General features: G+C 45.4%; 1 protein-coding gene across 1 annotated transcript in view; it reads left to right on the top strand.

Annotated features, from left to right (window-relative positions):
• The first annotated feature begins 3286 nt into the window (after positions 1 to 3286).
• The window catches only part of CARHSP1 (calcium regulated heat stable protein 1), a 35256-nt gene continuing 29737 nt past the window's right edge, over positions 3287 to 8805 (top strand). Inside the window, exon 1 of the mRNA XM_080617387.1 lies at positions 3287 to 4249. The gene's annotated coding sequence lies outside the window, so the exon portion shown is untranslated. The remainder of the gene's footprint in view (positions 4250 to 8805) is intronic.

The raw sequence follows: 8805 nt of genomic DNA, 5'->3' as shown, positions 1-8805 counted from the left end.
TGAATTATGAATATTATCCAGCGTGTGGTAAAACAAATGTGTTTAAATAACTGCAGATAATACAACATGATTTTTTTGTCAAAGACTGATACATTTTTCAAAGACCTGACTGGTTAACTAGCAGCCATTTTTTGATCATGACATCTGTCAGAACTAGTAAAATGTGAGTCAGTTTGATCTCTGTACCAGTTTAAAACTGGAAATCTGTATCAAGACCACAGTAATATCTTTGTTGAGAAGCTACTTTTATATTTTGTGTTTCAAAAAGTAGTTTCCTAACACAGTGGTATGTACTAGTGATGCACAGTGTGGTAGTGTCTCTAGTGACATGCTGTCATACATATACTCAGAGGAAAACCACTATTAAGTGTTTAGTGATTGGTCTGTGCCCTGCGTTGCTTTTGTAGATTAACTTCACCTTAACACACTGTACCTTAGAAAGAAAATTACAGCTGAGATGCTGAATCTTGTCTTCAGATATTAATGCCTTTGCCCATCAGTCCCCCGCCTGACCCTCCAGCATGTATGATGTACAACCTGGCATAAGCTCATGCATTGATTCCTGTAAAGAACAGAGATCAAGCTGCCTTCTTGACTTTTTATTGCAAGTTCATAGCAAACAGGCCTGATTATGAATGCAGAGCTGAGTCTGCCGGGGCATCAACTGAAAGTATAAGGGGAAGCTTTAAGGGAGGGCAGAGGCTGAGGCAGCTTGAGGATGTGAGCCTCCACAGAGCAGCTGGCAAGTAGAGTGGCCAGTGAGACAACTTTTGTTAGTGATTAAGAGTAAATACAAACAAGAGAAGTAAGGGATAGAAGGTGCTAACTAAAGACAGAGCAGAGGAGAATATTTTATTTCTGACAGCTAGTCAGTATTTACAAAATAAAAAGCAAATGGCAGAGTAAACAGTTCTTCTGTAAGGCCTTGTTTTCCTACTAGAATAGGGTTTGGGTTACTTTAAAGGCACCTATTACATGTGAAGTAAAAACACAGAGAAGACAAGACATATTGGTCTTAAACCACCACAATTCCCCTGAAGCTTACCTTGCTGAAAAGCTCATCTTTTCTGTGTTTGTACTTCAGCACAATCCATACACATTATTTCTCCTCAAGTAAAAAACTGCATCCTTTTGACTGTGAAGACAAGCAATCTGAAAGAATAGGTTTGAGAGCTGACTGTTAGGTGACTGCCTCAGGAGTAACAGACAGACAACCTGAGTGACCCTAAAATATTTTGTAGCTGTGTAGCTTCTGCCTGATTTTATGCATTAAAAGATTCCTCTGCTCCTTATCTTTCTTTAGAAGAAGTGGAACCTGAAGACATGCTAGCCAAGAGAAAAAGTGATCTGCAATGACTAGGTGGATTATGCCTCCTATCAAGCTCTTCACTGATGACTCCTTCGCTGGTATGAAGTCCCTTGCTTCCTAATAAATACAACTAAATTTCACCTGCATGCAAATAATGGGAGGAAGAACCTGGACCTGTTTTAGTATAAGAAAAGGAAGCATTAATTAGCATTAAGTGAAGTCTAACCCCTAACCACAGAGAGAGATTTGTTTCTTTATGATGATTTCCCCCCCTGGTTTTGCTGCAACGATTCATCTGAGAACAGCAAAGTTGTCCTCAATTCCTACGCTTTGCAAACTGAATAGAACTCATCTGAAGTATGATTCAAAGTTACAGATGATTAAGATAGTGAGAGCACACAATAACTTGACAGATACCTGGCATAAAAAAAAAATATTACAAAACAGAATGACTGTATCCTGTTGTAAACAGCTTTACATGAAAAGCAGTTCACAGGTTTTCAGTTTAGCACACTGGTGTGGCATTGCTCAATTTCCAGTCTGCATTGCAACTGGACACATGAGAACATAAATGGCAATGGAGCACTCAGGACTGAAGCATATTTAATATGCCACATATTCAAGGAGTTAAGGGTACTTTTCCTCCTATTATTCTCTGCTACAATCTGATTGTTCCAATCATTAAAAGCCTGTTTCTAATTTCCAGGCACAGTTCATTCATACCCATCCTACACTCTTTGTACTTGTGCCAACCACATCTTTTATGTTAAATAGTTAAAAAAAACCAAAACAGTGCAGAAGCCAGAATCGGAAATCAAGGTTCCCTCTCTGCTGTGTGGAGCTGTCCTAGACTAGTTCATGCCTTTCTAATAGAGTTGGACTGAGTTCACCCTATTCCAGCACTTGTCTAATTATTTAATAGCTGTTGAAGCCATCTCATTCTTGCTGCTGTGCAGGGATGTATATCACCCACCATTACTAATGAATCACATTAGCTGATACATTTTCCCCCCTACACACTCACCTTCTTGACTCAAATTGTGTAAGTAATTGCACTTCGAATACATTAAATGAAAGAAAAGTGGTATAATGATGCTATGCTATCAAGAAATCTGCTTTTTCCCTGTCAGGACTGCTGGGGGTAGAGCGCAGCCCCTGTCACAGCCCAGAACTGTGTCTGAGGAAGCACAGGACTAGCCAGCAGAAAGGAGAGAGGCAGGAGAGCCTGGCAACTCTGGACCACCTCCTGCCCATGAGGTGCCCCTTGCTGGCCCAGCCCAGCAGCTGTGGCCTTGCAGAGATTTCTCAGCCCTGCCTGCATCCCAGGAAGGAGTCAACGCCACCCGGCTGCTGGCCACCCCACACCAGGGACACAGAGAACAAGGTAGGCACATGTCCTGAAGATGGTTAACCTGTCGTTAGTAGTTGTACTGAGGAGAAGGAGAAGGGGAGGGAGACAGCTTGGAGTTTAGTGGGAAGCTGGAACCTCGTCTCCTGCAGCTGGTGAAAAAAGCAGCAGGCAAAATCACATTTCCTAACTGTGATAGTTGGACACACACACACTCACATGAAGGGACCCCGAAGCCCACAGTCTGGTATCGTAAACCAACCTCATGAATATGAACATGCATGTTGTCATGTACCTACTGTAGGCTGTGCACTTCTGTTTGGGTAGAGGAGGGAGAGAGGGTGACTCACAAGTGCTGAACTTCTGAGGAAAGCACAACTGTAATCCCAGACCCCAAGACTGAGGAGATGGCTCTGACCAGTGCTTACTTATGTAGTGCTTCCCCTTCATCCTCTTCCATTTTTGTATTGCCTTACAAAGCAGAAGAGAAAAGATTTCCAGGAATAAAATTAGTGTTTTAAGCAAAAGCACTCATCAGTCCCATTACTATGTATCCTACAAAAGGGTGAGATCTTGTGCAGAACAGAAGTGGGCAGGTAAGATACTTTGGAAGATGATGACCCTGCAGTTGACACAGGAAGCTGGTTACTTCGTATGGTGCCACCTTTCCTAGCTCCCTTGCCTCAGATCAACCACTGTACGTTATAGGACTCCTGTTCACTTTTCCTTGTGGAAAAAAGCCCTGCAAAAATCTGTGTGTGGTGGTTTGGCTACAAGAGTGTATACTGCTATCTCCTCTACATCTTACGTTTGTAATGACATAAGGATGTGCTTTGCCTGGTACCTAAAGTTGGAAAGAATCAGAAAGAATTCAGTGCTGAAGCTAGCTTAAAAAAAACAAAACCAAAAAACACCAGACACACACAAAAAGAAAAAAACACTGAAAACCTGTGGTTTATTATCAGCTGAGAAAATTGTGCACAGATGAAAGCATTGCTTTCCTCTGATGGGGTGCTGGGTGAAGACAGCTCTTTTGGTCATAACATCTTTCAGTGATTCTTGTGTTCCTATTAAAGTCCGTGCAACTACCTGAGAGCTTGTCCTCGTTCCTGTCCTGTCCTGCCTCAAGTTGTCTTGCTGCAGCTTCCACTTCAGGCCCTGCTGTGGCAGCTCTCGTTCCTGCAGGCGATGGCAAGCACGTGTGAGTGATGCTGCTGCTACTACGGGGCACACGGGTGTGCTTCCGCATCAGTGTGCACCACAGGTCAGTTCCTCAGCCTTCCTCATTGCAAAATTCGAGAAAACACACCAGGATTATCCCTGTAACTTCAACTTGGTTTACAGAGCTCTCTGACTGCATCACCCCACTCTAACACCATTGTCACCTCGCTATTGCGACAGACGGGCTCGGGGCCGAGCACGCTGCTCTTCCGCGGCTCCACTTCCCGAGCCGGGGCTGTGCTGGCCTCGGGGCGGGGCGGGGCGGAGCGGGCCCGGCCCACCCGCTTTATAGCGCGGGGCGCTCCGCGACGGCACTAGCGCCGCCCGCCAGCACGGCCCGCAGCAGGGCCGCCACAGCCCGCCCGGACCAGGTGAGCGGCTCGGGCCTGCCCGGAGGGAGCGGGAGGGGACGTTCGACTGCGGCTCGGACAGCCCGTCTCGGGCTGAACGCGTCGCCGCGGAGGGAGCCGGGTGGGGTGCGGCTGCGGGAGGTGCGGAGAGCTGTGCCCGTCGGCTCCCTGTCCCCGGATCGATTTCACTTCAGGTAGTAGGGCTTGTCTGCCGCTTCCTTTTCTGTTCTTCCTCTTATTGTCTTTTTTCTTTATTTTCTTTTTTCTTTTTTTTTTTTTTTTAGATTTAAACAGTTATTTGTGCCTTTTTTTGCACTCAGGACCGGGGATGTGGTGTTGTTACGCTCTGAATTGCTGATTTTATAAACCGCGAGAAAGACAAAGCGTCCTAAGAGTTGTCTCCCACTAGGAATCGAAAGGTCTAACAGCACTGGTTGCTTAAAGGGGTAGATACTTCAGAACTCACGAAGTCTGTTCCTGTGTCGTGAACAGTTCGCACCTGTATTTATTAGAAGTGGGGAGAATAGCCTTTTTTCCATGTTCTCTTTGCAAGCTGGATGTGTACGCGTGTCACTCGTCTTTGTAGAGAAGCCTCTCAGCTTGGTTTTTGGATCTGTGCTTCTGAATTCAGGTTTTAGGGATGGGATCTGAAGTTCTCTTCTGGCACTGTTATTGCTGGAACTGCAGGGCTACTTCTGGGGAATGTTTGCCAGCCCTTCTGTGGTGCTGGATTTGGTTTCTTGGAGATTCTGAGAAAGTTGTAAGGCTGCTTTGACGTGAGTGTCCTGATTGTTATGTTTTGTGAGGTTGAGAAGGGTTTTTTGACTGCTATTCTTAACCTTGTGACGTTTGGCAAAGATATTTGTTTCCTTCCCTTGATTATCAATGGAAGATAGCAAGTCCCATGAATGCAGCTGCAGAGGGCTTGTGCTTTCACAAATGCAGTTTAGTAGCTTGTTAAATCTAGAGAGACTTAACTAACATGTAGAAAGGATATTTCTATTTTTTTAAAAGTATGCATGTTTGAATACTTTGTGTTTTTACAGAAAAAAGTGTCTTGTGCCAAAGAAAATGTAGAAAGATGTGACTGTTGTCTGGCAATAGGTTTGTTTTTACATGCTATGTGAAGATCTAAAAGGAGAGAAAGCATGTTTCTTGTGAGTGGCTCTTTGCAGGAGCAGAGCTGAGGCTGAAGCTCATCCCACAGCTCTCTGTGCATCGTGACATGCCTGGTTGTACTGCCTCTGTTCCCCTTGTCCTGTGTACCTGCTGCTGGTTACAGCTACCCTCTCCGCTGCTCTGAGCGTACACTGAGGTTTGACCGTGGTGTAAATACTTGTACCAGCAGCATCCACTCCTCTATTTGCATGCTTGTAAGCACAGAAATATTTGCATACAAGTAATCTGAAAGTAGCCAGGTAACATTGATCTCTGTCATCTCTTAAGACTGTTGCTTTTTGGGTAGTGGTATACTTCTGGTGAATCCAGTCTTTATGTATACTTGAAGAATTAACCACACTATGATTGTGAATGTATCTACTGCTGGTAAAGCTCCCTTACAGAAAACTGCTACTGTGTTGGTATTACACTACATGAAATGTGGTTCTTTGGATGCAGTGCAGTGTGGGAGGTTATTTCTAGTTGATATGACCAGCAAGCAATGTCCAAGGTTATTCTTCATGCTCAGCCTGGCAGTGGCAGAAGTGAAGAAATCCTCCCCCTGCTTACATTTCACCCTGAGTGGACCATGGCAAAGCAGCTGAGTCCTGGTGTTTGTGGCTAGGGTGGCTTCAGGGTGAAAGCTGTTACTGTTTTCATCTATTTTTGTCTCAAGTTTCTATCAAGGGCCATTTTTGGATCACTGCCCATAGGGTTGACTTGGCAGGGTTTTATCGTAACTGCTTGAAACTTGGAAGAAGACTGCTGAGGATCAGCATTAGCAAAATGTAATGAGATTGTAGATGTTCAAGTCTATGTGGATTAATATTCTGGATGTTGGTAGCGAGAGTTGATGGTTAATTTGCTCCTCGTCTGGAAGGTTTCTGATTAAGGCTAAGGAGAGGAATTGAGTTTGAAAAGTGCAAAGCATATCAACTTCCACCTTGGAGCAGGGGAGAGGAGCAAGTCAGTGTGATCACATCCCTTTGCAGGCATCAGGGCTAGGAACAGCACTCTGCACAACACAGGGTGGCAACCTTTGAGGAGGTTCATTCGCTTTTGGGGGGAATGAAATGACATGTTTTGTTTTTTTGTTTTTTTTTTTTTTCTCTGCACAACAGCGCTGTGGGGTTTTTGTTTTTGTTTTTGTTTTTTTTTTTTTTTTTAAAAAAAAACCCCTCAAATTCTGCATTTTGCGACAAGTTAATGTGCGGATGCAAAAAGGAACACTATAGAGGAGCAAGCCATGAGAGTGATGGTTTGGGTTTGCATAATAACTCCTGGCGTAGTTTGGGTAAAATAACAGAAAGCATTCATCTCAGTAACCGCTTTCTCTTTTCTCTTGGGGGAAGGTAGAGGCAGTTGTTTTGCTTTCTTCTATCTCAGTCTAATACTGCTTTTTCCTCACGTCGGAGGCAGCCTCCGAACAGCTCAGTGATCTTCATTTCCTCTGCCTCTCGTACTGATCTCTGCTCGCTTCCGCTCCCCGCTGCTGTCTGGATGGTCTCTGGAGGCTGCAGGGGGTAACTCCGAGCCTCAGGAAGCGAATGAACCTTGCTGTGCTGTGCTCTGCTCTCTGCTCTTTCAGTTCTGCAGTGTTGTTCCCATGAGCTGACCTCTGCTAGCGAGGTAGCGCTTTCAGGATTTTTCTTTGTGCCTGTTCTTCTTTTTCCTGACATGTCTGTGGATGTAGCTCATATGATACAGTCCCCGTTACCAGGAAGAGCCCCGAACGAGGCAGTGAGTGGTGTCTGTGCTGCTAACAAAACAGTGCTGCCTACATGGCATTTGAACTCTCCCTGTTACAGCATTGCCTCCTGCACAGGCTCCCCTTTCTGAGAATATACAGCTGCTTCTTGGGTTTTGTAAACAGGCACGAGTGAGATCACTTTGGAGGAAGACTTTGCTTTTATTCCCTTCAGCTAGTTACCAAGAACAAACGACATTAAGGAACATAAGATGCAGAAACAAGGACCACTCTGTTATGAGGTTGCACCTCAAGCGCCATCCCCACCTTAGTGGCAGCTGTGAGGTGCATCTGGGAGAGGAACTGAACTGATGCTTTCTTTGTCTCTGCGTGGTGCAGAAACACACTTGGCATTCATTTGTCACTTTTGGGGCACTTGGAGTACATTAAAGTGGTGCTTCTGTTGCTTGCTCTCCCCCAGGGAATCTGTGAAATACCATGTGAGTCAAATCACATCTTCTCAGGCTTGGCTGTAGGGCTTAGAGGTAAATGGGGCGTGGGTTCAGCCCTGGGAGCTTGACCTTGTGCTAATGACGGGGCTTCAGCAGCCTGGAAACCTCCCTTCCACTTCAGTTAAATCAGGCTTCATTTGTGTGACTCTGATGCTACAATCTCACTGACTGATCACAGAGGCTTGCAGGTGCTTTATCTGCTGTTGGTTTGAGGCTGTTGCACAGCTGCTTTTTTTCATTGGGTCAGTTTTAAATATAGATAAATAATCAAGTAAACCAAGAAATCCTTTTTAAATAATTATTATCTTGGGGGTAATGACACTTGGATCAGGAGGTTGTTGCTTTATTAGTGCAATTTGGAAAGTGAATAGTACTCTAAAGGAAACAAACACAACATTTTTGACCAAGGTGCGAATGTTGGGCTCCTTGGGCTAATCTAGCACTTGTCTTGAATTATGCATTTCTTCAGGGAGGAGGTGGAGATAAGGTGAAGTTCTGGACAGATGGTTAAACACTAGTGTTTCAAGCAGATGTGAATTTGGTCTTTGGGTCCTTGCTGTTTGTGCAAGGATTCTGTGTGGTGTGCTGTGGCCACATACCTCACTAAGCAACAGGGCCTGGGAGGGGAACTGGGGGTTGCGCTGCAGCCTCCTCTTGAAAGGTGATCAGATAGGAGGGATACAGGCACAGAGGAAACAAAATAACCTGCAGTTTAATTCCTGGGTGGTTTTCCACTTCCAGCAGCGCTGCAGGGAAGGGCTCTGTTACGGGTTTCTGGAAAAAGCAAGTGAGCTGTGTGTGCCACTGTGTTGTTCCTTGTGCCCATGGCTCTGTGCCTGATCTGATCACAGACTGCTTTGTGTGGGACGAAGGAAAACAGAGAACCTTGACCTGGTAATTTCTCTTGAATATTAAACCACACTGGTCCTTTGCCATGCCTCGTGAGCAGTGTGTGACTTTGGCAGCGGTGGAACACTACCAGCTAAGGCTGATCCGAAGAAGGAAAGCAAAGTATGCGTTGGTGCTACCCTGAGTGGGAGCTTGTGAGCCAACACTGTGGGGACTGCTGCAAACCTGGTGTGGGAAGCCAGGCTGGATGGAGCTGCAGCTGTGAGACACCAGTAGAGTGTGGCCTGTGCTCCCACACTGTGCTGTAGGAGCCTGGAGCAGTGGGTCTCTGTCGTGCTCAGGGGTGTGTGGTGTGTTCCGTGTCCCATCTG

This window comes from Psittacula echo (genome assembly GCF_963264785.1).
Source record: "Psittacula echo genome assembly, chromosome: 5".
Lineage (NCBI taxonomy): Eukaryota > Metazoa > Chordata > Aves > Psittaciformes > Psittacidae > Psittacula > Psittacula echo.
The sequence above is the reverse complement of the archived record's forward strand: the minus strand, read 5'-3'. Positions and strand labels throughout refer to the sequence as shown.